Raw genomic sequence first — 27,356 nt, forward strand, 5'->3', positions numbered from 1 at the left:
CACAGTACCAGTACCTTCTCAGCAGAACTTGACAGCTATTGTTTACTTCTCCTTCCATTGAAGCCTTTAGTTTAGAGTTTCCTAGGAGCCACACTCTCCTCGATGTCTTCCCTTGTCATTCTCCTTTCTGGTTTTCTTTTTCACACATCCAATATTGCGGGGCGCCCAGCTGGATCTGGGGAGCCTGTTCTCTTCACTGTACCAGTCGCTAGGTGATTCCATGTAGTCTGGAGCTGAAACATGTATTCTTAAAGTGTTTTTAAAGTTTATTTTACTTTAAACATTTTTATTGATACTTCATGCACATATCATATAATTCAATAGTTCAGTCATATCAAGAAGAGTTGTACAATCACGACCACAATCAATTTTAGAGCATTTTCTTTTTTGTATTATTATTCGTGTAATTTTTTTCACTGTGGAAAAACATATACACAGCAAAACATTCTCCACTTCGATAACTTCTGCATATATAATTCAGTGCCATTGATTATACTCTTTGTGTTGTACAACCATTATTGATATCCTTTTCCAAATTATTCCACCACCATTCACAGAAGCAAAAACTCTTCCTCCTTCACCCATGGTAACCATTGGTCAACTTTGTTTTCTTTTTTCCTTTTAGTAGATTTCTTGATAGAAAATTCACGTATCATACACTTCTATAGCTAAGTCACTTTGAAAGAGAGTTGTACATACATCATTACAACCAGCTGTAGTGTCCCCTCCCCCTGAAATTATGGTTTGCATTTCAACAACCCGAGTTATCTTACTAGATTGCAATTTGTTCCTGAAATCCAGACCAAAATTTAAACATGTACATGATATGCATGTTGTTGCTTTTGTGTGCTTTGCTTGAGTTGATTCTGACTCCAAGCAACTCTATATGTCAGATTAGGTTTCTTCTGCTGAAATATTTTCCAGAAGCAGTTCTTTTCTCTGTGGAGCAGCTGGTGGGTTCAAATCGCAAGGTATTCATCATCATTGGACCACAAGGGCTTGTATAGTATCTCTAGTGGGTGTCTAATGGGCATCTAATGCCACAGGTTTCCTGTGACAATGTTTCACTGCTGGACTCTCCCTCTCCAAACTTTCTCTACTTACAGCCATTTGCCAACTCAGTCAAGTAACACCACCCATCAGTGTGCAGAGAAAAGTGTTAACAATCTGTTCACGGTTTTGTGGGTGGACTGGCAGAGAAGCCCTGGGCTGCAGTGTTGGCAGATACCTCTAGTGTAAAAACTGCCAAACGGATGTCAAGCTCACTGACCACAGAATCCAAAAGCCTTGCACAGGACCTGGTCTATGAGCTGTTCCTCGCTGGCTCGGACACATCCTGGCACCTGGTGCCTCAGGTCCAAACCTGTGGCTTCTCTTTTATGCTTCTCTCCCTTCCCATCCACTAGCAAGAGCAGGCTACTTGACAGCCACTGTAGACCCCGCATCCCTGTCTCCCTCTAGTTCGTCTTACCGTGCCCTCTCCCTAAGGCTACCACAGCAGTGCCTTAGCTGACCTGCCTGCTTCTCATGCCTGATCCCAGCTAACTCACTTTCTGTCAGTGAGCAGATCGATCCCGTCCACGTGTGCTGCTTGCCTGCCGGGCTCCTCCTTCCCCTCTGCCCTTTCCTCAGGTGCACCCAGCTTGCAGCTTGCCCCCTCCCTCCTGGTGGCCTCTGCGCCTGCCCTTCCCACAGCCCGGAGCACTGCCCCTGGGCCTGCACATGCTCAGCTCTTTCTCCTCCTCCAGGGCTGTGCTCAAAGCACACCTCCTCAGAAAGGCCCTGCCCACCCGCCCTGTCCACTGAGGCCCCTCCCCTACTCTCCACCACATCCATGCTCACTGCTCTTCCTTACTCGGCTTCACGCTGCCACCTTGGTTTTCTTTTCCGTTCTTTTACTCTCACAATGCACCTCGCTGTCCGCTCCCCACAGACATGTCAGAGCCACAAGGGCGGGCACTGTTTCTGTCTGTCTTGTTCACGGCAGAACCCCAGCTCTGGCCCAGTGCCTGCAGCAGAATGGTCGCCTACATGAAGATGAGGTGCCAGGCTGTTCCGTGCAGAGAGACTGGAATCTCTGAGACCGAAGTGAAGGGTGAGGAGAGGGTGGTACAGGCGGGGCTGCCTGGTGATGGAGTGGAGGCAGAGTGTCCAGAGCTAACGGCCACTTCTCTTTTCTCAGTAAGCTTGAGGGAGAAAGAGGTGGAGAACTGAGCCCACGTTGTCTGGCTTGCAGCTCAGTAAAGGATGGCAGCTTCCACGAGGTTTTGAGAAGTCGTGGCATCAAACGACACTGGTAGCTTTGCAACTTGTGAAGGGCAACCAGGTGGTGATCACCCCTGAGGGTCAGGGTTCTGCGAGCACGTGCTGATTGAGTGCACTGTCTCACAGGCTTTCTGCACATACTGAGTGCCAAGGAGGGAGGAACGTGGGTTTGTCCTATTATTTTTCCCAGAACTCCATTTGAGGGTTCTGTGATTTCCACGGGGCACGTCGTCTTGCTGTATGAAATGAAGAACTCCCTCAAAACTAAGAAGCATAGAGATGTACCTATGGGGTTGGTGAAATACCGTTTCCTCAGAGCTGGACGTCTTAATTTGGTTTCCAGATGCTAAGGTCGTTTATGATTTCCATGAGTATGGGGGTAGAAAATGGCCTCAGAGCACCTCTTGACTTCTTATCAAAGGCTATCCCTCCAGAATCCACGAATATGGCTGCACGTGATACTTCACCCAGCAAATTGGACCTGCCACCTGACGACTCAGCTAATCAGAGAGAAGATGAAGCGATGGGCAAACCTGGTAGTAGCGCACTTGTGGATGATGTTAAAGCTGCAGGAGCAGCGCCTCCTATGGAAACCATGATGAATCCATTGGCAGCAAGTGCACCAAAAAGCACTGATCAGAAAAGCATCAAACGTGAATTGATGAAGGAAGTGCGTAGATTTGGACGAAGTGAGTAGAGCATGTATTGACGTTATAACAGTCAGGGAGGGTCTCGCTTATTCTTAGATTTAGAATAGATACAAGCTACCTACAGAGGTGCAACCTGTGGCAGAATTGGGTTTTCATGGGATTTAGAATGGTTCCTCTTTCCTTTACCTCAAAGGTCTCCATATAGCCATCCACTTTTTCAGTTCTTGCTAGGTTACTGCTCAGCAGGGCTTTCCCTTGTGAGACATTGCAGGGTTTTGTTTTAAGGGTTGAAAGCACAGAGTGTATTTAACATCTGACGTCAGAACCGTAATTACTGAGGCACTGGCTTCACGGAGACTGACTTCCATTCCATCATCTATTGTTTGACCTGCTGACATTTTTCTTTTAATGCCTTCAGGGTACGAAAGGCTTTTCCTCTTGCTTGAAGGCGTGCAAGGACCTCTGGAAGTCAAGAGACAACTTGTTCAATTTACCATCAAGGAAGCATCAAGGTGGGTTGAAAAGAGCAAGGCTTCCATATTTGTAAGGTAGATGCCGGGGAGCTGTGGGGTAGGGGTGAGGGGCTGTCTTGTTTTTCTTCAACTCTCGCCCCCAGCCATGCTTTAAGTGGTCTCTACACACATTTCGATTGATGTTATCCAAACCTAAATCCCCCTTCCCACCCCGCAGCGCCTTCCAGGCTCACCAAAGGCTCAGGCACACAGTACTTCATGGAAATTATCTTTCCCTGACTGTGTATTTTTTCTTTTTATTCCAAGGCAGAATGTAAGCTCTTTTTGGTATGCTCACGATATCTCCCATTTCATAGGTCTTTTAGGAATCTTCTATTCATGATCTGTCTCTTTCTTTTCAGATTTAAGAGGCGACACTTAATTTCCCACCTTGAAAAGTTCCTCAAAAAACTAGAGTCTGAGCACCAGAAGGAAAAGGAAGAAAGCGCCGAGAGACCCTAATTACTGCGCTCTAGTGGGGAAGCAGCTATTGCTGATGCGTCCTAACGTAGCATTCAAGGGAATTGCCCTTCCAGAAGTTACAGAAAAGCAGTGAAGCTTTACATTTCTATGGTTCTGTTAGTAAAAGTTGAATTTTGCCTCATGAATTTTCTTCAGGTTACAGTGTTGTTTGTTTGTCTTTCCATTTGAGGAGGGGATGTTATTGTAACTGCCTTCTTTCACCACCCATTTCTTATGCCCTTTGCCCTCAGACAGCATCTCAGGTGCACAGAATTCTTGGCCTGGTGAGATGACTCACTCCTTCTTTAATGAAAGACCTGGGGCCATTCAATGTTCTGCCTCAATTGTGTTGTGGTTTTCCAACTGCCTATAATTACAAACTATGAGAGTACCATGAAGGGCCATAGACATTGCAGACGTACTCCACTTTTAGGCCCCCTTGGAAGCAGAATTCAATTTCCCTTTCATTGTCAAATTTAATCACCCCAGCAATTATAGAAACCTCCTGCTCAGTCTGTGGATTGAATGAGATGAAGAGAACAAAATGACCAGCTGGCATTCTCATCGTCCAGCTTGATGGAAGCATTGTTGTTTCCTGGTGAAAGCATCTCTCCCATTGGAAGTAAGTTCACTGCTGAACATTTTGCTGTGGGATCATGAGACACACTAATGAGATAAGATATTCCCATTTCCACTCGATTATGGTCTCAGGGATTTGGTGGGAAATGAGAGCAGTGGAAAACAAACCAAAACACTGACCAAAAACACTTGACAAATTCAATACAATTCTAATTTAGATCCCAGTACAATTCTTCAAAGAAATGGAAAAACTAATCACCAACTTTATACGGAAAAGAAAGAAGCCCAGAGCAAATAAAACTATTGAAAAACAAATTCAAAGTAGGAGACCTTTCCCTTCCAGGCTTTAAAAGCTATTGCATGGGCATGGTAATAAAAACAGCTTGGTACTGGTACAACAGAGGGGAAGACCAATGGATTAGAACTGCGAATTTAGAAAAACAAGTACCTCCAGACACCTGAATTTTTCAACAGTTTTACTGGCATATGATTCACATATCACACAATTCAGCAGTTCAAGCATATCAAGAAGAGTTGTACATTCACCACCACAATCAATTTTAGATCTTTTTCTTCACTCTTTTACTCATCACTATTAGCTACCCATTTCCCCCTTACTTCCCCTGCCAAACCCCCAAGGAACCATTAATCTAGTTATTGTATCTATAGATTTACCTACCCTGGATTTTATATACAGAAAGCATTAAAAAAAACCCAACAAAACTAACAAGAATAACAGTAAAAGATTTAAAAGCTCAATAGAAAAAAAATGTAGAAAATATTAAAAATTAGAACAAATTTAAATAGATCATAAGTGAGATCAAATGATAGAGTGCTGATTTTTAACATAACTGCAAGTGCAACAATCAATTTTCCAGGTGCATTCGGTATGTTAGCAAGGCTAGTCACATTCCTGGTCTATGATCAGAGCAGATTCACCAGGGACTTAATCCACGTGTATTTCCCCTTCACTTTTTTTAAACGGAAACAGCTTTAAAATGTGACAAAAGGGACTTCAAATGATATTACATTTTCACATAATTACGTCAGCCATAACCAGCTTTACAAAGCTCTCTGATAACATGGCTATTCACATACCTCAACTATGACCAGAAGGAATTCAATGGAGGCTAAATTGGATACTCAAAATTGGGGGAATAAAGGCATGAAGTGGATGACATAAACTTTCATAGATGGGGGAACATATTCACTGGATTATAGGATTAAGGTGTATGTGTTACTTAATTGCAATCGTGAAGCTAAAGTATTATGTACAGGTGCCAGGTTGGCAAGGGGTGGATTGAGGTAGTTAGTTTATTGTGCCAACCTGGCTAATAAACACACATGAAGGGCCTTTCTAGTTCTCGGGTCTTTTGCTTTCTGATGGTCGGACCAGGATGCAACTGCCTTAGCCAGTTCCTGCTTTAGCTGGCAAGGCTCACTTCCTGCAAGACATCCCTGAGGAGAAGCCACATGGACCTACCCCGATGCAGCCCTGGGTGCTGGAGCAGCCGTGTGGAGACCCCTGCCAGAGCTGAGAACTTACACGCTCACTGACTCGGCTTTCCTCCTGCAGTCAGCATCATTGCCTCTGTTTTGTGAGATGGAGGAGGACTTTGTGGATTGGTGTTGGACATATGTGTTAATGTTGGACTTGTGGGCTTGGGCAGCACTGGGTTAGGATGTTTTCTTGATGCGCACTTACCCTTTATATAAAACTCTCTCTTATACATGAGTTTCTGAGGATTTGTTTCTCTAAATTACCCAGACTTACACAGAGGCTTAATCCACGTGGGGACCCTGCAAATTGATTTTGGTCTTCCACCGTCATCCATAGCTTCCTATAAACCAGTTGTTCACAATTTAAGCTATGATACCATTCCTTCCTTTAGATTTGGATTATATTATTCACACTGTTTGCATCACACAGGCTGGTGTGCTTCTCCCATGTGGACTTACTTGACACCTCATTTTAGATGTCTGATTGTTTGAGAAGAAGCCTTTAAGACAGCCCACACTAGTCTTTCTGATAGCCCGGTACCATCTAGTTTCTTCATCACACTTATATTCAGTGATGTCTTCATGAGGACAAACATCAAGTAGGGCCACGTCATACGAAGTATTTGTTCTTTGATTGGGGATAGAATTAAGTGAAAACCCCATATCCACTCATCAATCTATGGTTTATATATGTCTCTGGTTCACTTTAGATACCTCATTATAGTTTATGTTAGAAAACATTACTAACCCCCCACCCCAACTCATCACTCCCACTGCCATCAAGTCAGTGCTCACTCATAGCAACCCCATAGGGCAGTGCAGAACTGTCCATGTGAGTCTTCACAGGAGTAGAAAGCTTCACCCTTCCCCTGAGGAGGTAGGTGGTGGTTTCAAATTGCTGACTTTGCAGTTAGCAGCAGCCCAGTATATAATGACTACATGTTGATAGTGTCATTAGTTTAGTCAATGGTAAAGAATTCAAAACACTGTTGAGAAAAGGAAACTATGCAAGTGTAGGCCAGCTACGAACCCCAATACACGAATTGTTGACTTGTACAGATTAAACTCTTAAGTGACTGGACAATATTTACACAAACAACAAGGGTTGGCAATAGGGAAAATGTCCAATAATATTCACTTGCAGAAGCAGAGCCGTGCTGTATTAGTCTAGGTACTTTAGAGAAACAAATCCACAGCAACTCATGTATGAGAGTTTTATGTAAAGAAAGTGTGCATCACGAAAACATCCCAACCCAATGCCGCCCAAACCCACAAGTCCAACATTGACCCATATGTCCAACACCAGCCCACAAAGTCCTCCACCTCACAAAACAGAGGCAATGATGCCGACTGCAGGAGGAAAGCGGAGTCAGTGAACGAATAAGCATCTCAGCACTAGCAGGGGTCTCCACGTGGCTGCTCCAGCACCTAGGGCTGTATTGGGATAGGTCCATGTGGCTTCTCCTTGGGGATGTCTTGTAGGAAGTCAATCTTGCAAGCTGAAGCAGGGAACTGCTAAGGCAGCTGCACCCGGTGCAACCATCACAAAACAAGAGACCCGAGAACTAGAAAGGCCAGGCTCACCACCCATTTATCCCTCAGCCTTTCAATTAGCCCCACGTGTGATTATTGACCAGGTTGGCACAATTAACTAACTCACATACCTACCAGATTAATACATGTCATATGAAGCAAGGAGTGCATTAAAATAGTAAATATATGGTAGTCCCAGCCCACCATTCATTGGGCATCCTCAAGGCAAGAGATTCAAACCAAAGTCCAACATCTGCCAGTTATATGCCCTTGGGCTAGTAGTCATCTGCTTCTTCTCACACTAGGGAATTTCAGCCTTAAGTCCAATGGCTGCAGGTGGGTTTGAGGTAAAGCACAGTTTACTTAGTGGGGCTTCCATATCGAGTCCTTTTAGTGTGGCCCATGAAGGCGCCTTGAAAGAACAGTCTAAAATCACAGTAGTCTATAGTGCACAGACTGGGTCACCAAGGGCTACATAGAAACCAAGTCAAAAGCAGACACCTGGTTTTTGATAAAGGAATAAAGCACATTAAAGTGGGGAAGAGATGGCCTTTTCAATAAATAGTGCTGGAAAACATGAATCTCCACCTGAAAAAGAATAAAAGAGGACCCATACCTCATACCATGTACAAAAAACGAATTCAACGATGGATCAAAGACCTAAATATTAACCTTAGAACCATAAAGACCATCAATTAAAAATATAAGGACAAACTTAAGGGTCCTAATATAAGACATAAATTCACTACTGAACTTAGTGAAAAATATTCACGCTGTGGAAGAAAAAATAGATGTTCTAATGTGAACTAGAGACATATATACACCATAGATACATGAATGGATTTGGGGCTCTATGTTAGCCTGGGTAGACTAGAGAAACAAATCCGGAGAGACACTCATGTGTATAAGAAAGAAATGTATATACAAGAGCAATTAAAATTTGAGAAAACATCCCAGAGCCCAGCTCAAGTCAAAAAGTCTGATAATAGCACACATGTACAATACGAATCTGTAAATTCCTCTTCAGACTCATGCAACACATGCAATGATGTCGAATACAGGAAGATCACAGGTCAGTGGGTGGAATGTCTGTGGAACCAGTGGCAGTGGAAGTATCTCAGCACTGGCAGGGTTTCCATGTGGCTCCTTCAGTTCCAGGGCTCCAGTGTAGCTCCATGTGTCTTCTTAGGAGGAATGTCTCCCAGGGAGTGTGCTTGTGTCCTGCCTCCAATGAGCTATTTATCTCCTTCGTGCCTCCAAATGAAGTCATCAAGCTGCGACCTGATTGACAGGCTAAACTCCACCTCTTCACCCTGAAATTTCAAATTGACAACAGATTATGTAACTACCACAGGCTCGCATTTAATTCTAGCCCTGATCTAAGAACCCCTATTTCTTCTGACATGACCCTGCTTGATGCTCATCCATATGAAAAGATCACTGAAGTTATGGGTGCTGTAGTAAAAATGTGGTAAAGAAACTCTATGATTACTGGCTATCAGAAAGAATGTGTCTGGGGTCTTAAAGGCTTATCTTCAAACAAGCAGCCACCTAAGTGAAGCATCAACTGAGTCCACATGGAAGAAGCACTCCAGCCGGTGTGACCCAGAGATAATAATAAAATCCAAATCTGAAGGAGGAAATGGTATCAGAGCTTAAGTTGTGAACCCCTGGTTTTTAGAAAGCTATGGAAAACAGTGGAAGCTCAAAATCTATTTGCAAGGTCCACTCATAGATTAAGCCTTTGATTACAGTTGAAGTATGTGAATAGCCCTGCTAACAGAGTACATTGGCAAGTGGACTATTGCAGATGTAGTTAGGTTAAAATTTAACACCTTATCATCATTTGGTCTCCCTTTTGACCCATTTCTAATTTGTTCTAGTGTTCAATATTTTCTGCTTTTTAATTGAGGGTTTTCTCTGTTTTATTTTATTATTGTTGTTTTTTAAACATTTTTCTGTATGTAAAATCCAGAATAGGTAAATCTATAGAGACTGTAACTGGATTAGTGATTTATTGGGGGTAGGATAGGGGGAGTTGGGGGAAAATGTGGAGCTAATAACAATGAGTACAAGAACTAAGAAAACGTTCCCAAATTGATTGTGGTAGTGGTTATACAACTCCTCTTAATATGATTCAACTATCTATTGAATTGTATGAAATGTGGATTATGTGCCCATAAAGCTGTTTTTTTAAGACAAAATAAAGGACCGAGGCCTTCTAAAAATGCAACATTTATGCACATCAAATGACATCATCATCAAAAGATTTAAGAAAACCCACAGCTTAGGGAAAATATTTAGCAATAATACATAAGATAAAGGGTTAACTTCAAAAACTCAATTGAAAGCTACAATGCCTTAAAAAGCAAAATACACATTAATTCATGAAAATAGAGGTATTGACCCATGTACATATATTTATATGGCAATACACTGAGGTTTTGGATGGACTTTGGGCCTCTGCTCATGCTCTCCCTTAATGAAATAACACTTTATTCTAACCACCTGGCATTCTGCGATGCTCACCCTCCCTGCAAAATTGCTGAAGACAAAATGGGTGCATAAGCTAATGTGGTGAAGAAAGTGGATGGTGCTTGGCTATCAAAAGATACGGCATCTGGGGTCTTAAATACTTGAAGTTAAACAAGAGGACATCTAGCAGAGAAGCAACATGGAAGAAGCACACCAGCCTGTGTGATCATGAGGTGTTGCCAGGACCAGGTAACAGGCATCAGATGACTAAAAACAAACAAACAAATCATGTTCTTGTGAATGAGGGGGATTGAAGCAGGGACCCAAAACTCATCTATAGAAAATGGGACGTCCCCTCACAGTGGGGTTATGGGAAGGGATGAATGAATCAGAGTGTAATAAAGCACTGGTGAAACCCACAATACTCCTCTGTTTCCTTGAGGCTACCTTACCCCCTACTATCATAACCCTAGTCCTGCCTATCAATGTAGGCTAGACTGGAGCATGTGCATAGGTACAGTTCACAACACATGGAATCCAGGAACAGGAATAGGAGCAGCAATACCAGGAGGGCTGGGGGAAGGTGAGGAGAGGAGGGAAAGGAGGTGGAATGGATTGTGTTGATCTACACAAAAACGTACCCCACCACCCTCAGGGGGACGAACAGCAGAAACCATGTGGGAAGGGAGATAGTGGTCAATGTAAGATAATAACATAATAATATAATTTATCAAGGGGCCATGAGGGTTGGGGGGGGGGAGAAAATAATGATGGCAACATATGTACAAATGTGCCTGACACAATTGATATATGGATTGTTACAAGAGCTGTAAGAGCCCTCAATAAAATGTTTTTTTTTAAGCAAAATAAAAATTGACCAATCGAAAAATAGGCCCAAGACATGAACAGACAATTTACTAAAGATGACACCCAGGCGGCCAAAAACATGAAGAAATGTTCTTGTTCATTACCAATAAGAGAAATACAAATTCAAACAATGAGATACTATCTCCTTTGACAATCTTAGCAAAATTAAAAAAAAACAACAACTTATAAATGCTGGAGAGCATGTGGAGAGATTGAAATGCTTGTACGTTGCTAGTGGGACTGGAGAAATGCACAACCTCTATGGAAATCAGTATGGTGCTTTCTTAAATACAAATACAATTACTTTATGATCCTGCAACCCCTCTACTGGATATATACCCTAAAAAAATGAGGAACACAACATGAACAGACATGTGCACACCTATGTTTATTGCAGATATTTCAATAATAGCAAAAACATGGAAACAACCATAAAAGTCCGATTATCGAGGATTGGATAAACAAACTTGAGTACATTTATACGATGGGATATCATGCATCAAATTAAAAACAATGATGACTCTGTCAATACCACAAGACATGAAAAAAAAAACTAGAGGACATTATGCTTAGCAAAGCCAGTCCATCTTTTAAAGATAAACATTTAATGACACAAGTCTTATAAGGAAAAACAAAGAGAAAGTGCTTCAGGAAAGGGAGAGAGAGAGTAGACCTCAAGCTGGTGCACCAAGCCTTGAGGGCGACATTCCTGCTCTGAGCAGCTATTTCACTGGGAGGACTGCAAGGCTGGCCTCAGCTAGAGACATGATGTCCCCTCCTTAGATGACAGTTCTACAGAGGACAGCACTGAAGATAGAGTTTGGGGAGTGCAGCCGGTCTGACCTGCCCACATGGGGGCAAGCCAAGAGGAGAGTGCAACAGACCAGCAATGGGAGTAAAGCCCCAAAGACAGATTTCCCTTTACCATTGACAAATAGAACAAGCAGCTAATGTGAACCTGGCTCCTCCCTGGCACAGCTGATTTTTCTTGGCCTCGGAGGCAACCTAGCCAGCCCAGACTCTTACATTGCTGGCCTCTGATGGTCCTGCAACTATGGCAGACTATGTGCGTAGCTTGGTGCAACGTTCGCAGCACCCAAGCTCCACTTTCTGTCTTTTTTTTTTTTTTACTGTCCTCCTTATTTTCTGTCTCCTCCTCTGTCGCCCCTCCCCAAGTGCTCCTCCTCCCCCACGTGGGCACAAGTACAAACAAAACACAACCAAAGGAGCAGAAATCCCCAACCACAAGGAGGATTTATTGTTTTACTTTATTTACTAGTCCTCAGTTTTTGTACTTTCATTCTTTTGTAATATTTCTATTATTTAATTCTAGTTCCCTCTCACTTCCTCTTCTGGTTCGAACCCACCAGAATCAATCAAAAACCAAACCAAACAATACAACCTCCCCAAACATAAGATTTTGAAAACCAGATCAGGTCCAGCATGCACTTTACGGGGAGAAATATACTGACAAAGTTATAACTGTTTTGGTCAGAATTATGACTTTGATCTTCTATACTCAACTCACCAACATGCTCTGCTTAGTGACCACTTTCCCCCTAACCCTCAATTGTGGAGAGAGGGAGTTGACTGGGGTGGGGGTGGGGGGTTATTTCCTGTATAGTTCCACCAATGAATCTTGGGCTCCTACTGTCATCCATAGCCTTCTGCAAATGAGATTCTGAGACTGTAGGCTCTGATACTAACCCCTTTCTTCACCTTTGGATTATATGCTTCACAATCCTTCAGTGACTGATGATGGTGTGCTTCTTCCATGTGGACTTAGTTGACATCTCACTTAGATGGCTGCTTGTTTGTAGATAAGCCTTTAAGACCCCAGATGCTATTTTATCTGGTAGGTGGGCACCATCTAATTTCTTCACCACATTTTGCTATAGCATTGGTCTCGTCCGTGTTCCCTTCCTGGAGGCAAGTATTAAGCAGGGCCATGATGTCAGAACTAATTGTTCTTAAATTGGAACTGGGATTTAGTGTGAGATAAGAAAACATGTCTGGATCTACGTGTGTTTGTTTGTTTTGGTCTTTCAATTTATTCTTACTTGGGAATTAACCCAAATGCCATGTCATTGCATCGTTCATTCTTGTCAAGTAGAATGATAGTACCATTGCTTCCATAATCAGTTTAATTTACCAAACAACAGAAAAATGAATTTCACAACTTCAAGAGGGTAATTCCCTGCTCCATAGCACCTCGGGGCTATAGCCTGATATGAGCAAACACAACCCAAACACATGAGAATGATCATCCCAGGTTTGCCAGCATAATGCATAGCTCAGTACAACCTATAGGGCATTGATGTAGCAAGACTTTATTTGTCCACCTGCCAACAGCTCTCCAAAACTGGTACAGCTGTCTTCGGCTTCCTCAGACACCTTGTATTTTCTGGCTTATGTCCTCAAGTTGTAGCTGCTCTGAGGTAGAGTCCAATTCACCCAGGGGAATCCCTGCAGAGGACCTTGTTGGTGCAGCCTTGGAGGCATGCTGCGCACCTTGAGAATGCAGGATCAGTGTCCCAACGCACCACGATACCCAGCCTGATTGCCCAGTAATGGTGTTGCTGGATCACAGGGTATTTCAATTGTATCGCCATATCAACTTCCAGAGTGACTGTACGTGTTTACAAGCCCTCCAGCAGTGGAGAAGTGTTCCAATCTCAGCACACCCTCTCCAGCATTTGTGGTTCTCAGTTTTTAAAAATTGGGCTACAGTTACGGGTGTTAGCTGGTATCTCATGGTTGTTTGGACTTGCATTTCCAGGATGGCTAGTGAACGGGAACCTTTCCTCATCTGTTTATTAGCCATTCGAGTGTTGTCCTTTGTGAATCATTTGTTAAGGTCCTTTGCCCATCTTCTCAGAGGGTCATAAGTTTTTTTCTTGCTGTAAGCTTGTAAAATACTGTAGATTTTAGTAATTAGTCCTTTGTCTGCTATGCCGTTAATAAATATCCTTTCCCAGTTCATGGGCTCTCATTTTACTCTTTTTAAAAAAAAATCATTTTATTGGGGGCTCGTACAACTCTTATCCATACATTCATCCATTGTGTCAAGCACATTTGTATATTTGTTGCCATAATCAATCTCAAAACATTTTCTTTCTACTTGAGCCCCTGGTATCAGCTCCTTACTTTTCCCCCTCCCTCCCCACCCTCCTTCCTCACGAACCCTTGATAACTTATAAATTAGTATTATTTTGTCATGTCTTACACTGTCCGACATCTCCCTTCACCCACTTTTCTGTTAATGAAGTCTTTGAAAGTACACAAGTGTTTTATTTTTAATAGGTCCCACTCATCTATTCTGTCTTCCACAGAGCGTTTCCTTTGTTATCTCTGAGAGCCCATGTATTTCCTGTACGAGAGCACTTAGAATTGTCTGAGAAATGGAAAAACTAATTACCAACTTCATGTGGAGAGGGAAGAGGCCTGGGATAAGCAAATACCTTCTCAAAAAGAAGAACAAAGTAGGGGGTCTTTGCACTACCCGACCTCAAAACCTTTTGCACAGCCACAGTAGTCAAAACAGTCTGGTACTGGTACAATGATAGATAAATAGACCAATGGAACAGGATGGAAAACCCAGAAATAGAAGTGTGCACCTGTAGCCAGATGAGTTTTGACAAAGGACCAAAGAACATCAAATGGGAAAAAGACACCCTCTTCAGCAAATGGTACTTGGAAAATTGGATCTCCACCTACAGTCAAATGAAACAGGATCCATACACTGTCCCATGCACCAAAATGAACTCAAGAGGGATTCCAGACCTAAATGTGTACCCCAGAGCTATAAGCGTCATCAGTGAAAAAATTGGGACAAACTTAAGGGCCTGATTGCAGAGCACACACTCATACTACTAAGTATAATAAAAGCATCACACGTGGTAGATGGAAAACATATATGACTGCAACCTATTAAAACTAAAACACTATGCGCATCAAAAGAATTCATCAAGAATAAAATGGGAGCTCACTAATTGGGAAAAAAATCTTTAGCAGTGACACAATGGACAAGGGGCTAATTAACTAAAATCTATAGAACCCTGCAACATCTCTAGAAGCCAAAAACAAATAATCCAATTAAAAGGTGGGCAAAATGCATGAATAGGCCTTTCACAAGGGACAGCACAAAGGACAGCGCTCGAATGGGTGACAAACACCCGAGGAAATGCTCATGATCACTAGCCATCCCGGAGATGCAAATCGAAACAATGATGAACTATTACTTCACACCCGCAATGACAGCCCAAGGACTTTAGACGTCATTTCGAGGATCACAACATCCTTCATAGGCCACATCAGCAGGACTCGATGTAGAAAACCCTACTAAGAGAACTGGGTTTTACCTCAAACTCATCTGCTGTAGCAGATTTAAGGAAATGACATGCTCCCCTGGGCTTTAGGCTGAAATCCCTAGTGTGAGAAGAAGCAAATGACTGCTGTCCCAAGGTTGGAGGTCATTAAACTTTGGTTTGGATAGCTGGTTTTAATAATGCCCAATGAAGGGTGGCCTGGAGCTGCCATATGTCTTTACTATTCTAACCTTGCTGTCTTATCAATGCATTAGTCGTGTAGGCCTGATTCTGCCACTGTGAATGAGTGTTCAGGAAACTTTGTTTGCCCTATCACTTACCTCGTTGTTCGTGTAAATAGTGCCCAGTCACTTCAGCATTAAATCTGTACAAGCCAACAATTCAGATATTGCAGTTTGAAAAGCCAGCCTATACATATATAATTTTGTTTTCTTAAAAAGGTTTTCGACACAAAGCTCAGACGCGGAGAAAAGGCCCGCAGGGTTCGAAGCGGCGGCTGCGGTGGGTATGAGTCCAAAGCGGAGGAGGAGAGCTGCGCTCCCAGCATGCCGAGCGGCACGGGGCTCCGGGTCCCAAGGGTGATGGAGAACGGCCCACTCAGAATGAAAAGAGGAAGAAAAACGGCTTGAGCAGATGAGCTAGTCGCTTTGAGCCATGTGCCAGCCCGGCTATGAGATACAGAGCCTTCACGACAAACATGCCTTTACGTGTGAAATGACAGTCCCTTAAAGGCCTGGTCAGGTCACACACGTGGGGCTCTTCATGGGTGCTGAAGGAAGTCAAGAGGATGTGCCATTGTTGAATTCGATACAAGGAGAGCGTGAACAAAACTGCTGGCGTTCTAGACAAGCCCTGTCTGCGGGGGACACCGCTGAAGGTCAAAGAAGGTCCTGGTGGGGAACGTGCCAGGAGAGCCATGCAAAAGGCCGGCGACTCAGAAGCACCGTGCCTGTGCAAGGCTGGATGGTGACGTCGGCTGGAAGAAGCTGAAGGACGTATGTGCTGGGCGTATGTGCGGCCCGTGTGCCGGGCCAGACAGACATTCTTGAAGACAAAGGCGGGAAAAGTCGTGGAACCGGCAGCTGTGCAAGCCACTTCCATGTTTAATGTGTGATAGACCGAGGCATGTGAAAATGGACGAGAAGGCCTTTCCCTAGGCCAGTGCTTCTCAACCTTCCTAAGGCCGCGGCCCTTCCATCCAGTTCCTCATGAGGTGGTGACCCTCCAACCGTAAAATTATTGTCGTTGCTACTTCATCACTGTCATTTTGCTACTGTGATGAATCGGGCGACCCCTGTGAAAGGATCGTTTGATCCCCAAAGGGGTCTCTACCCACAGGTTGAGAACCGCTGCCCTGAGCCGACTTTTTCCCTGCAGAGCATCCTTATCCGGACCATCCAGAGCTGCCCCATGGGTTTGGTGGTATTGGCAAGGGTTTAGGACCCAGAGGGCAGCCCATTGATGCCAACACCAGAACAAAGGTATTAATGTGAAAAACAGACTCTGCAGGCATGGAGGGCCCCTTTGGTGGGGGCATAGAGAACATGGGCCGGTTTGGATCTGCCATGAACATGGGCAGAATAATGTGTAGAAGATTTGAGAGAGACTTTGCCAAAAGTGAAATGGGAATGTCTCAGAGCTTTGGAGAGCCCCTTGGCAGAGGAATGTAAATCCTAAGTAAGGCATTGGATAGAGGAGCGAGTAGAGGCAGAGATCGAGTCCTTGGGCTCCAGAGGATGGGCCCTGGCATTGGCCGCATTGGGGGTGCCAGCATGGAGCCCATGGACCGTGTGGGCTCTGAGATTGAGCACATGGGCCTGGTCGTGGGCCACATGGGCTCAGTGGAGCATATGGGTGCCAGCATTAAGTGGCTTGGGCCCACTGGGCCTCAACCACATGGCCTCCAGCATCGAGCGCATGGGTCAGACCATGGAGCGCATGGGGGCCAGATGGGCTTTGGCTTGCAGCATGTGGCCATGTCCATCGACTGCGTGGGCAGACCATCGAGTACATTGGCTCTGGTGTGGAGTGCATGGGTCCCTGCCACTGAGCGCATGGACCTGCGCCTGGAGTGCATGGGGCCGGCTGGCATGGGGCCAGATGATTGCACAACTCTTCTTAATATGATTAAATGATTAAATTGTAGGATATGTGATTTATATGCTAATAAAATTATTTTTAAAAAGAAGTGTTTCAGGGGTATTTCTTCTTTTTCTAGGTTTTTGAATAGCTTCAGTAGAACTGGTGGAACTATCTGGGCCAAGAGTGTTCTTGTTTTTTTAAAACATTTTTATTATGAATTGTGTGAAAGTTCACAGAGCAAATCAGTTTTCTATTCAACAATTCATACACGTTTTGTCCCATGTAATTGATTGCAATCCAAATAATGTAACACCACTTCTCCTAGTATTTCCTATTTCCATTCTTCCTTCTTACTATCCCTTCTGAACCTTGTTGGGATTTTTTTTTAAAGATCTATTCCATTTCCTCTTTTGTTATGGATGTGTTAAATTTTTGATTTTTTCCACTTTCAAAGGCTTTCAAATTTGTTGAGTATAGTTCTTCATATTAATCTGTTGTTACCCTGTTCATTTCAGTTGGTTCTGTTGTGATGTCACCAATTTAATATTTTTGTTTTGTTTTTTCTTTAAATATTTTTTTCTGATTTGATTTTTTAGATTTCATGTGATTGGAATATTCTCCTCCTTTTGCTTTGTGAATTTTGGCAATGGAAAGAATTACAGTGTCAGAGATTCACAAGAGTAGTTCTATCTTGTTCTATAGGGTCTTTGTGAGTGGCACCAACTCGATGGCAGTGAGTCTTGAATTTTATTTGATTTTTTAGAATTTATTATTCCTTTTAAAGAACCTACTTCTAGTCTTCTTGATTCTATCTATGGCTTTCCTATTTATTTATGTTAAAATTTATTAGTATGTTTATTACGTATGCTTTGCCCCCACTCCTACCCCAACAATGATGGGCGTTTATTTTTAAAAATTATTATTATTTTAATAATTTTATTGGATACTCATACAACTCTTATCACAATCCATTCATCCATCCATTGTGTCAAGCACATTTGTACATTTGTTGCCATCATTTTCAAAACATTTTCTTTCTACTTAAGTCCTTGGTATTAGCTCATTTCTCCCCCTCCCTATCCCACCCTCTTTCCCTTATGAACCCTTGCTAATTTATAAATTATTATTTTTTCATGTCTTACTCTGACCAATGTCTCCCTTCACCCACTTTTCTGTTGTCTGTTCCCCTGGGAGATCATTGCAATTGGTTCCTCCTCTCTTCCCCTGCCTTCTCCTTCCCCTCCTGGTATCACTACTCTCAATATCAGAGGGGTTTATCTGTCCTGGATTCCCTGTAGTTCCAGCTCTTATCTGTACCCATGTACATGCTCTGGTTTAGCTGGATTTGTAAGCTAGAATTGGGGTCATGATAGTGGATGTGGTGGAGGTGGGGGGGTTAGCATTAAAGAACTAGAGGAAAGTTGTATGTTTCAATGGTGCTATACTGCACCCTGACTGCCTTGTCTCCTCCCGCGACCCTTCTGTAAGGGGATGTCCAGTTGCCTACAGATGAGCACTGGGTCTCCACTCCATTCACATTGGGTATGGTTTTATTCTGGGTCTTAGATGCCTGATACCTGATCCCTTCGACACCTTGTGATCACACAGGCTGGTGTGCTTCTTCCATGTGGGCTTTATTGCTTCTCAGCTAGGTGGCCACTTGTTTATCTTCATGCCATTAATACCCTAGATGCTATATCTTTCGCTAGCCAGGCACCATCAGCTTTCTTCACCACATTTGCTTATGTACCCGCTTTGTCTTCAGTGATCATGTGGGGAAGGTGAGCATTACGGAATGCCAGGTTCTTGTGTTGATGGCATACTTTAGTGGAGGACCAATATCCATCTGCTACCTTAATACTAAACCTATAAATATATGTACATAGATCTATTTTCCTATCGTCATATATAAATATGCTTACGTAGGTACATCTAAATAATAGGTATTCAGATCTCTATAAATGCCCTTTGCCGCCTAGTTCTTTCCTCTATTTCCTTTTACTTTCCTCTTGTCCCCCTATCATGTTCAGCCTTCATTTGGGTTTCAGTAATTCCTCTGAGTTACATTGCTCTTAATCAATCCCTAACAGGCATCCTACACCCTCCTCACCATTGATTTTAGGTCACTTGTTGTTCCCTTGTCCCTGGGTTTGTTAACACCTCTTTCCCTTGCCCTGCCTCCTCCACTCCCGTGTCTCCCCAGAACCATTGGTTCTGTTGTTTTCTCCTCTGCATTATTTATCTTGCCTATCTTATCTAGATAGACATGCAGGGACAACATGCAGGGACAGAGCAAAACAAAGCAACAAAACAGAACAAAACAAAACAAAAACAACAGCAAAGGAATAGCCTATAAATAGTTCCAGGTTTGTATACTAACTTTTAGGAGTGTTTTCCAGTCGAGTCTGATAGGGCCCCAAAATGTTTAATTTTGGTATTCTCCAGAGACTTCATTGCTTTGTTCCCCTTGCTGTTCTGTTGCATGCCCTTAGTGTTTCGCCCCAATGTGGCGTGGTCAGATTGGGCACAATGCCCGCACTGTGTCTCCTGTGTTGTCCCTCTTGGTGCTATGGGTGAGTGAGGGAAGTCGTGCCTGGTGGTGGGGCTGGCCCTGTGGTCCTCTCAGAGCATTGGCTGCTCAGAGCAGGAATATCGTCCTCGGGCTTGCTGGGCCAGGATGTGCTCCACTCTCTCCTTGCCCCTATTCGTTTGCCCCTGTGTGCTCTGATCAGATGTGTCCCTCTTCTTGAGCTATAGCTTCAGCGCTGCCCTCTGAAATGAATTATTCTTGGGGGAAGGGAGCTGTCCATGTAGTTGGGATTGGGGCAGACCCCTCAGACCTCTCTATTGGTTCCCTGCTTCATGCTGGTATGTTGCATTCACATCTTGGTGTGCGGTGTTGAAGTCTGGTCCCTCTCTTCCTGTGTAGATATAAACAACACCCTCCCCTTGAATGGGTTAGTGCTTTGGGCATGTATTAAGTGCCAGTACTATGGGCGTATATTAAGTGCTAGTGCTATGGGCGTGCATTAAGGAAGTTAAAAATGTTTCACAAGTCAGGATCAGTAAGCAGTAAAGATGCAGTCAGTAGTCCACAGCAATACCTCTCCCCAGCCAACTTCCCAATCTCTAAGTCTTTCTCTCTCTGGTCCTCAGCCTCTTAGCCAAGTGGTCTCGACGTCTGCGCCCATTGGCCAGGAAATCCACCTGCTGCTTCACCTCGTTGCCTCCTAGTTTCAGTGCTGCTCCTCTCTTTGTTCTCATATCCTTGATTCTGCCTCTGGTATCAGTCAGCCTCTTTTATTCTCTCCCATGGTTTCTGCGTTGCAGTCTTCTTTAGGCTTTTTTTAATGCCTTAGTATTCTCCATTTTACTTATTTGGGTTCTAATATGCTACACAGATTTTCACAGATAAAAATTCACGATTAAATGATTTATTAAGGAAGTTAGCAAGTTGTAATGTCAGTGAGAAATGTTCCCAGCCGTTGTTTCAGGATTGCTAATAAATGCCCAAAGAGTCCTATCACTCTGCTGTAAGCCTTTACCCAGTGGTTCTCAACCTTCCTAATGCTGCGACCCTTTAATACAATTCCTCATGTTGTGGTGACCCCCCAACCATAAAATTATTTTCGTTGCTACTTCATAACTGTAATTTTGCTACTCTTATGAATCGGGTGACCCCTGTGAAAGGGTTGGTCAACCCCCAAAGGGGTTGCGACCCACAGGTTGAGGACCACTGCCTTGACCTAAAGGCATTCAGTTCAAGCTCCAGGGTCAGGAGACCCAGCTTGCTGGATTAAGTATGCAAAGGCACTCAACTCCAGTAAGCCACGGCCTGAAAAGCACTCGCCTCCACTTCCATGGGTCAGCAAGTTCAAATTTCTCAATGAAGCGCTCAGAAAGCCAGTCTCTGAAAGCTGGCCTCCTGCACAAAACCCTCATCTTATCTTGTTCTATGAATTACGAAGTCCATCCCTCTGTTCCATGCTCTGGCTCCTGGTTCTGCTGCTGCTCCTCTAATGGTTATGGTCTTCTGGATCCAGAGGATTCACTTCACAGGGATCTCAGGTCCAGAGGACAGGCTCCACTCCTGGCTCTTGATGTTAATAAGAACCCACCTGCTACTTCTCAGAGGGTTCATTTTATACACAGCAGGATGTCATATCAGGGAATCCTATTAGCACAATTACTCACAAGTGAATCTTACCATCACTTCCTCCACCTTCTTACTAAACCCAGAAAGGTCATTTGGTAGGAGTTAAAGACTTTGGCTAGAATAGTCGAAATAAATAACTCACTGTCCCTGAACCTTTGCTTTCTATTTTTCCCTGTTTGTTTCCCCTAATTGTCGGAGATTCAATTTTCATAATTTAAACTTTGAGTAAAAGTATTGACTTTTGTTTTTTCCATCTTTTTGATGTGTGTGTTTATTGCTCTAATTGTTCTCTGGGGGATAGTTTGGCTGTATTCCAAAGGTTTTGATATATATATGATTCAAGGAATTTAATTTTTTTCATTTTATATTTCTTTTGTTACTCAGTAGTTTAAAAACTCACCGTTGTTAAGTCAGCTGAGATTTTACAGAATTAATGGGGAGGTAATAATGATGAGTACAAGAATGAAATGATGTAAAACAGATTGTGGTGATGATTGTACAACTCTTCTTGATATGACTGAATTATTGAATTGTATGATATATGAATTAGCCCCCTCCCCCCAAAAAACCCCTCATGCTCATTTGGTTTTCTGATGTGAGGGGGATAGTGCATTTGGAGTTCATTCCACCAGGTCAGACTGTTAATCAAGCTTTCTATTTAGAGGTTCTGAAAAGATTGTGTAGCAGTGTGCAACAAAAAAAGGCCTGATCTGTGGCAGAGGACTAGTTTTGCTGTCATGACAATGCACCTGCTCATGCAGCCACCTCAGTGTGCCACTTTTCTGCAAAAACTAGCATGCCTCTCTTGTCCCACACACCTTACTCACCTGACCTCGCTCCATACAACTTCTTTTAGTTTTTGAGAATGAAGAGGGACATGAAAGGACAGCGATTTGATGACATAGAAGAGATGAAGGAAAACGAGGAAGTGCTGTCAGTCAGCCATCCAAAAAGATGAGTTTGAAAAATATTTCCAAGAATGGAATTGCAGATTTAACGAATGTATTCAGTGTGACAGAGAATACTTAGAATACTTTGAAAGTGATAAGGTGGTTTGGTAAAAAAATGTAAACACATAGCTTTGAAAAACATCCATTTTTTGGGGGGGGTGCTCGCGTGTATGCCAATTAAATTGCTAAAAACAAAATAAATTCGTAAACTTCAACACCTCAACAAGAAAAAGACAAATAATCACATTATAAAATGGAAATTGACAGGGGTTATAAATAGATGTTACCAAAAAGACATTCAACATGAGAAAATATTGGTGATGATTAGCCACCAAAGAGTTTCTAATAAAAATAACAATGATATAGCATCTCGCTCCATCATTAATTCCAATTACAAATGCACTGCCATTAGATCAATTCCGGCTCAAAGCAACCCTATAGAACAAGTTAGAACTGCCCTGTGGCTTTTTGCAGACTGTAACTCCTTACAAAACCCTCTTTCTCCTGAGGAGGGGTTGGTGGTTTCAAACTGCGAACCTTGCAGATCACAGCACAACCAACCACTACACCACCAAGGATCAAAGCAAAGTTTTTTTTGTTTTGTTTAAGAAGAAAACAATTAATGCTGGTGAGAGTATGGAGAGACTGTAACCCTCATACACTGCTTGTAGGACTGTAAATTGGTGCAATCACTGTGGAAAAGGATATAGCATTTCCTTAAAAAGTTGATAATAAACATGGAGAATCAGATGGATTTTGGGCTCCCACTTAATTCTAGCCCCAATCCCAGAGCAGTTAGTTCTTATAGCATGGCCCTGCTTGATACTCACATTGATGAAGAGATCACCCAGCTCTCAATTGAAATAGCGTCTGTGGTCTTAAAGGCTTGTATTCAAACAAGCAACCATCTGAGCAAGGTGTCAACTAAGTCCATATCAAAGAAGCACACCAGCTTGTGTGTTTCAAAGATGACTATAACAAAATCCAAATATGATGAAGGGTAAAGAATTGTAGCTTAAATTGCGAACATCCATTTTTTAGCAGGCTATGGAGGACTTTGGGAGTCCAAAATCCATCTGCAAAGTATCTAGTCAGATGAAGCCTTTGGCACATCCCTCTGACCAGAGGTGAGGGACTCGAACAGCTTTACCATCAGAGATTATTGTAAACTTGGTTATGGTAGATCAAACCATGACATAATACAACACTTGGTCAGTTGACCCCCTTCTTGACCCAACCAGAATTTGCTCTAGGCTTAAATATTTCCTGTTTGTTTGATGACAGAAAGTCCTTCTCTGGCTTTTTAAATGTTGTTGGTAGTCCTTTCTTACTCTTTACTTTTATTTCATCTTTATATTATTTTCTTCTTTCTGTTTTGGTTTTTGTTGTTTCTGTTAGGTTCCCCAGGTTATGAATCACAGAAAGAGTGGATGCATAGGGACAATAACTAATGGAATGGTTTATTGGGGACAGGGGTGGGGTGGGGAAGGGAAATTGTGGAGCAAACAATGAATGCAGGAGGGAAGGGAGCACTAGCACTGATTCTGATGATGTACATAGAACTCTTTTTAAAGCAACTTAACAATGGGAATGTGTGATATGTGGATTTGACATCACGAAAACTTAAGAAAAGAAACCAGAGTTGAATAATGGTTACCATGCCTGAAGCAGGAAGAGTTTTTGCCTAGGGGGATATTGACCTTATGTTAATGGTGGTGGCATAATTTGGAAAAGGTTATCAATAATGGTTGCACAACACAAAGATTATTATCAATGACACTGAATTATACATGTAGAAGTTGTTAAATTGGAGAACATTTTGTTATGTATATTTTTTGCCACAGTAAAAAATATTTCATTAATAACAATGAATACTAGGAAGAGGAAAATGTTCCGAAACTGATTGTGATGATGATTATACAGCTCCTCCTGATTTGATTAGACTATTGAATTGTATGGTATTTGGAAAACTGCCAATGAAACAATTTCTAAAATTTGGGAAGAGAAATTACTTAAGGCCCAGCAATCCTTCTACTTGCTATATATAATTAGTAAAAAAACAAAACAAAAGAGAGCTGTGTCACGAATATGACATATGAATAGATGTATGCACATTCATGTTCACAGCTTACTCATAACAGCAAAAAAATGGAAACAACTGAAATGCCCATTAATGGAAGAATGGATAAACAAACTATGGGCCATACACACAAAGGAATGCTATGTAACTAAGAGCCACTGTCTTGAGGGTTCCAGCAATCCCTAGGCAACCAGTAACTCTGGTCCATTTCATGATTTTCCATTTTGGTTCACATGTTTTATCCCACTCTCTTCAGAACCTTCTAATGTGAGCCCTCTCCAAGTGGTTGGTAGTGGTAATCAGCTCCCCTCACATATGTCCCAATTTTTCTATTTTCAGTCTTGTCGGTTTTTTTTTTTTTTGGATACATCTATATAGAAAACACCAGAAGCTCTGCAGGAGAAAGTTGAGACTTTTTGATCCCCTAAACATTTACATGGAAATAAAGGGAAAGTGACAGTGGGGCAGGAGGAAGGTAAAAGGAAGCAGAGGAAGGACCTAGGAAGCAAAGCAGTGGATAGAGGTATAAACATAGCGGTGTACATGTGTAAATACCTTAATCCACAAAATAGAGATATTGGCCCATGTACATATATTTATAGGGCAATGCACTGAGGTAGGGGATGGACTTCAGGCCTCTGCTCATACCCTCCCTCAATACAAGAACAGTTTGTTCTAACCAAGCAGAAGTCTGAGATGTTCACCCTCCCAACACAATCGCTGGAGACAAAATGGGTGCATAAGCAAATGTGCATAAGGCGGATGGTGCCCGCTTATTAAAAGATATAGCATCTAGGGTGTTAAAGGCTTGAAGTTATACGAGCCACCATTCAGCAGTGAAGCAACAAGTTCACCTAGAAAAAGCACACCGCTGGTGCGATCATGAGGAGTCATAGGGACCGGGTAATAGGCATCAGGAGACACATACCAAACAAAAACATATTGTTGAGAACAAGGTGGGCTGGAGCAGAGATCCAAAGCCCACCTGTAGACAGTAGAACAATCTCCCCACAGAGGGGCCACAGGGAAGGGATGAGTCACCAGGGTGCAGTAAAGCATCGATGAAACACACTATATTCCTCTGGTTCTTTGAGGATTCCTCACCCGCCCACTACCATGACCCCAGTGCGGCTTCTCAATTCAGACTAGACCAGAACATGTACACAGGTATAGAAAGGGATGGGAGCTCACGACACACAAAATCCAGGAACAGTAGTGGGAATAGCAATACCAGAAGAGTAGGGGGAGAGTAGGGTGAGAAAGGGGGACCAATAGCAATGGTCGACACATAGCCATACACCCCTCTACGGGGGAAGAACAGAAAACATGGGGGGAGACAGCGGTCGGTGTGAGAGATGAAAATAATAACAACGTACAATCTATCATGGGGTTATGAGGTGGGTAGGGAGGGGGAGAAAAAGAGCTTATACCAAGGGCTCAACAGAAAGTAAAGGTGGGGCAGAAAGGGGAACCATCACAAGGATCTATGTATAACCTTCTCCCTGGGGGATGGACAATAGAAAAGCGGGTGAAGGGAGACGTTGGACAATGTAAGACATGACAAAATAATAATAATTTATAAATTGTCAAGAGTTCGTGAGGGAGGTGGGGCGGGGAGGGAGGGGAAAAATAAGGAGCTGATACCAAGGGCTCGAGTAGAAAGAAAACGTTTTTAGAATGATGATGGCAACAAATGTACAAATGTGTTTGACACAATAGATGGATGTATGGATTGTGATGAGTTGTACGAGCCCCCAATAAAATGATTTAAAAAAAGAAAGTAAATGTCTAGAAAAGAATGAAGGCAACATATGTACAAACATGCCTGATTCAATCGATGTATGGATTGTGCTAAAAGAGTTGTACAAGCTCCCAATAAAATGACTTAAAAAAAAAATTTACAGCTTCGGAAACCCTAAGTTTTCCTCTGTCCTACTGGGGCACTATGGGTCCAAATGGACTCGATTGCAGTGGTCTTCTTCCTGCCTTCCTTCCTAAAGCAACTACAGAAAGTTTAGTTGTTACAAGTAACCAGTGCTATTGGTGCAACAAAAAAATACCCCCAATAACTCCCTAACACTACTTCAAAGCACACATATCAAACTTGACTCCCATTAGAATGTAGTTATTTTTCACACTAGTAATTCAAAGCAAACACACACACACACACACACTCAAATCCAAGACCCAAATATATATATATAAATTCATGTTTGCCTCTTTGGCCAGCACCAAGCCTGCCTCCTGGGACGCTTTCCATTTCCCGGGCCACATGAACTGCCTCCCAGCTGGCGGCTGGCGGGGCCCCATCACTCGGTCAGGACCACAGCCTCGGGCAAGGCCCCTCGGGTTGTCCGCAGCATCTCTTCTGCTTGGATTTGCTCTCCTCAGATTCACGGTCAGATAAAGACTTCCTTTTGGTGCCATCTCTTTCTGTACCAGCTTTTGGAGAACTGAGAAATGCTTCCATTAATTCTGGACCACCTAAATGGTCTTCCGGTTCCCAAGTGCTTTCAGCATCGGTAAACCCCTTCCATTTTAGGAAATATTCCACCTTCCCATTCACAATACATTTTCCACCCAGTACATTTTCTACCACCCATTCTTCCCAGTCAGCCTCTCGGAATTTTGGAGTCTTTCCATTCGGTTTCTTTCACCCTTTGTGCTTTATCATTTTATTGGAGGCCATTTTTATTGCAGATCTGAAGAGCTATTATTCATCACCTCCATGCTGCTCGGGTCTGTTTATGTTTGGGTTAAATTCCGGGTTATGTCCTGTGTCTTTATCTTAGGTTATTGTTCGCCATTGTTGGTCCTCTGCCAGAAGGAGTCTCTTTAACAATTCCCATAAAGTTGCTCCAGCTTTAATTCCTTTAATTTCTGTTTATCCGGAATGTCCTAATGTCATCGTTGTATG

The 27,356-nt window shown here is 42.9% G+C and overlaps 2 pseudogenes; one reads left to right on the forward strand and one right to left on the reverse strand.

Annotated features, from left to right (window-relative positions):
• Positions 1–14,431: 14,431 nt before the first annotated feature.
• On the forward strand, positions 14,432–17,937 carry LOC105979590 (annotated as a pseudogene).
• An 8,707-nt stretch (positions 17,938–26,644) lies between these two features.
• LOC101643654 lies at positions 26,645–27,128 on the reverse strand (annotated as a pseudogene).
• Positions 27,129–27,356: the final 228 nt, after the last annotated feature.

Source organism: Echinops telfairi, unplaced genomic scaffold (genome assembly GCF_000313985.2).
Source record: "Echinops telfairi isolate 266 unplaced genomic scaffold, ASM31398v2 ScPeMD7_20;HRSCAF=75, whole genome shotgun sequence".
Lineage (NCBI taxonomy): Eukaryota > Metazoa > Chordata > Mammalia > Afrosoricida > Tenrecidae > Echinops > Echinops telfairi.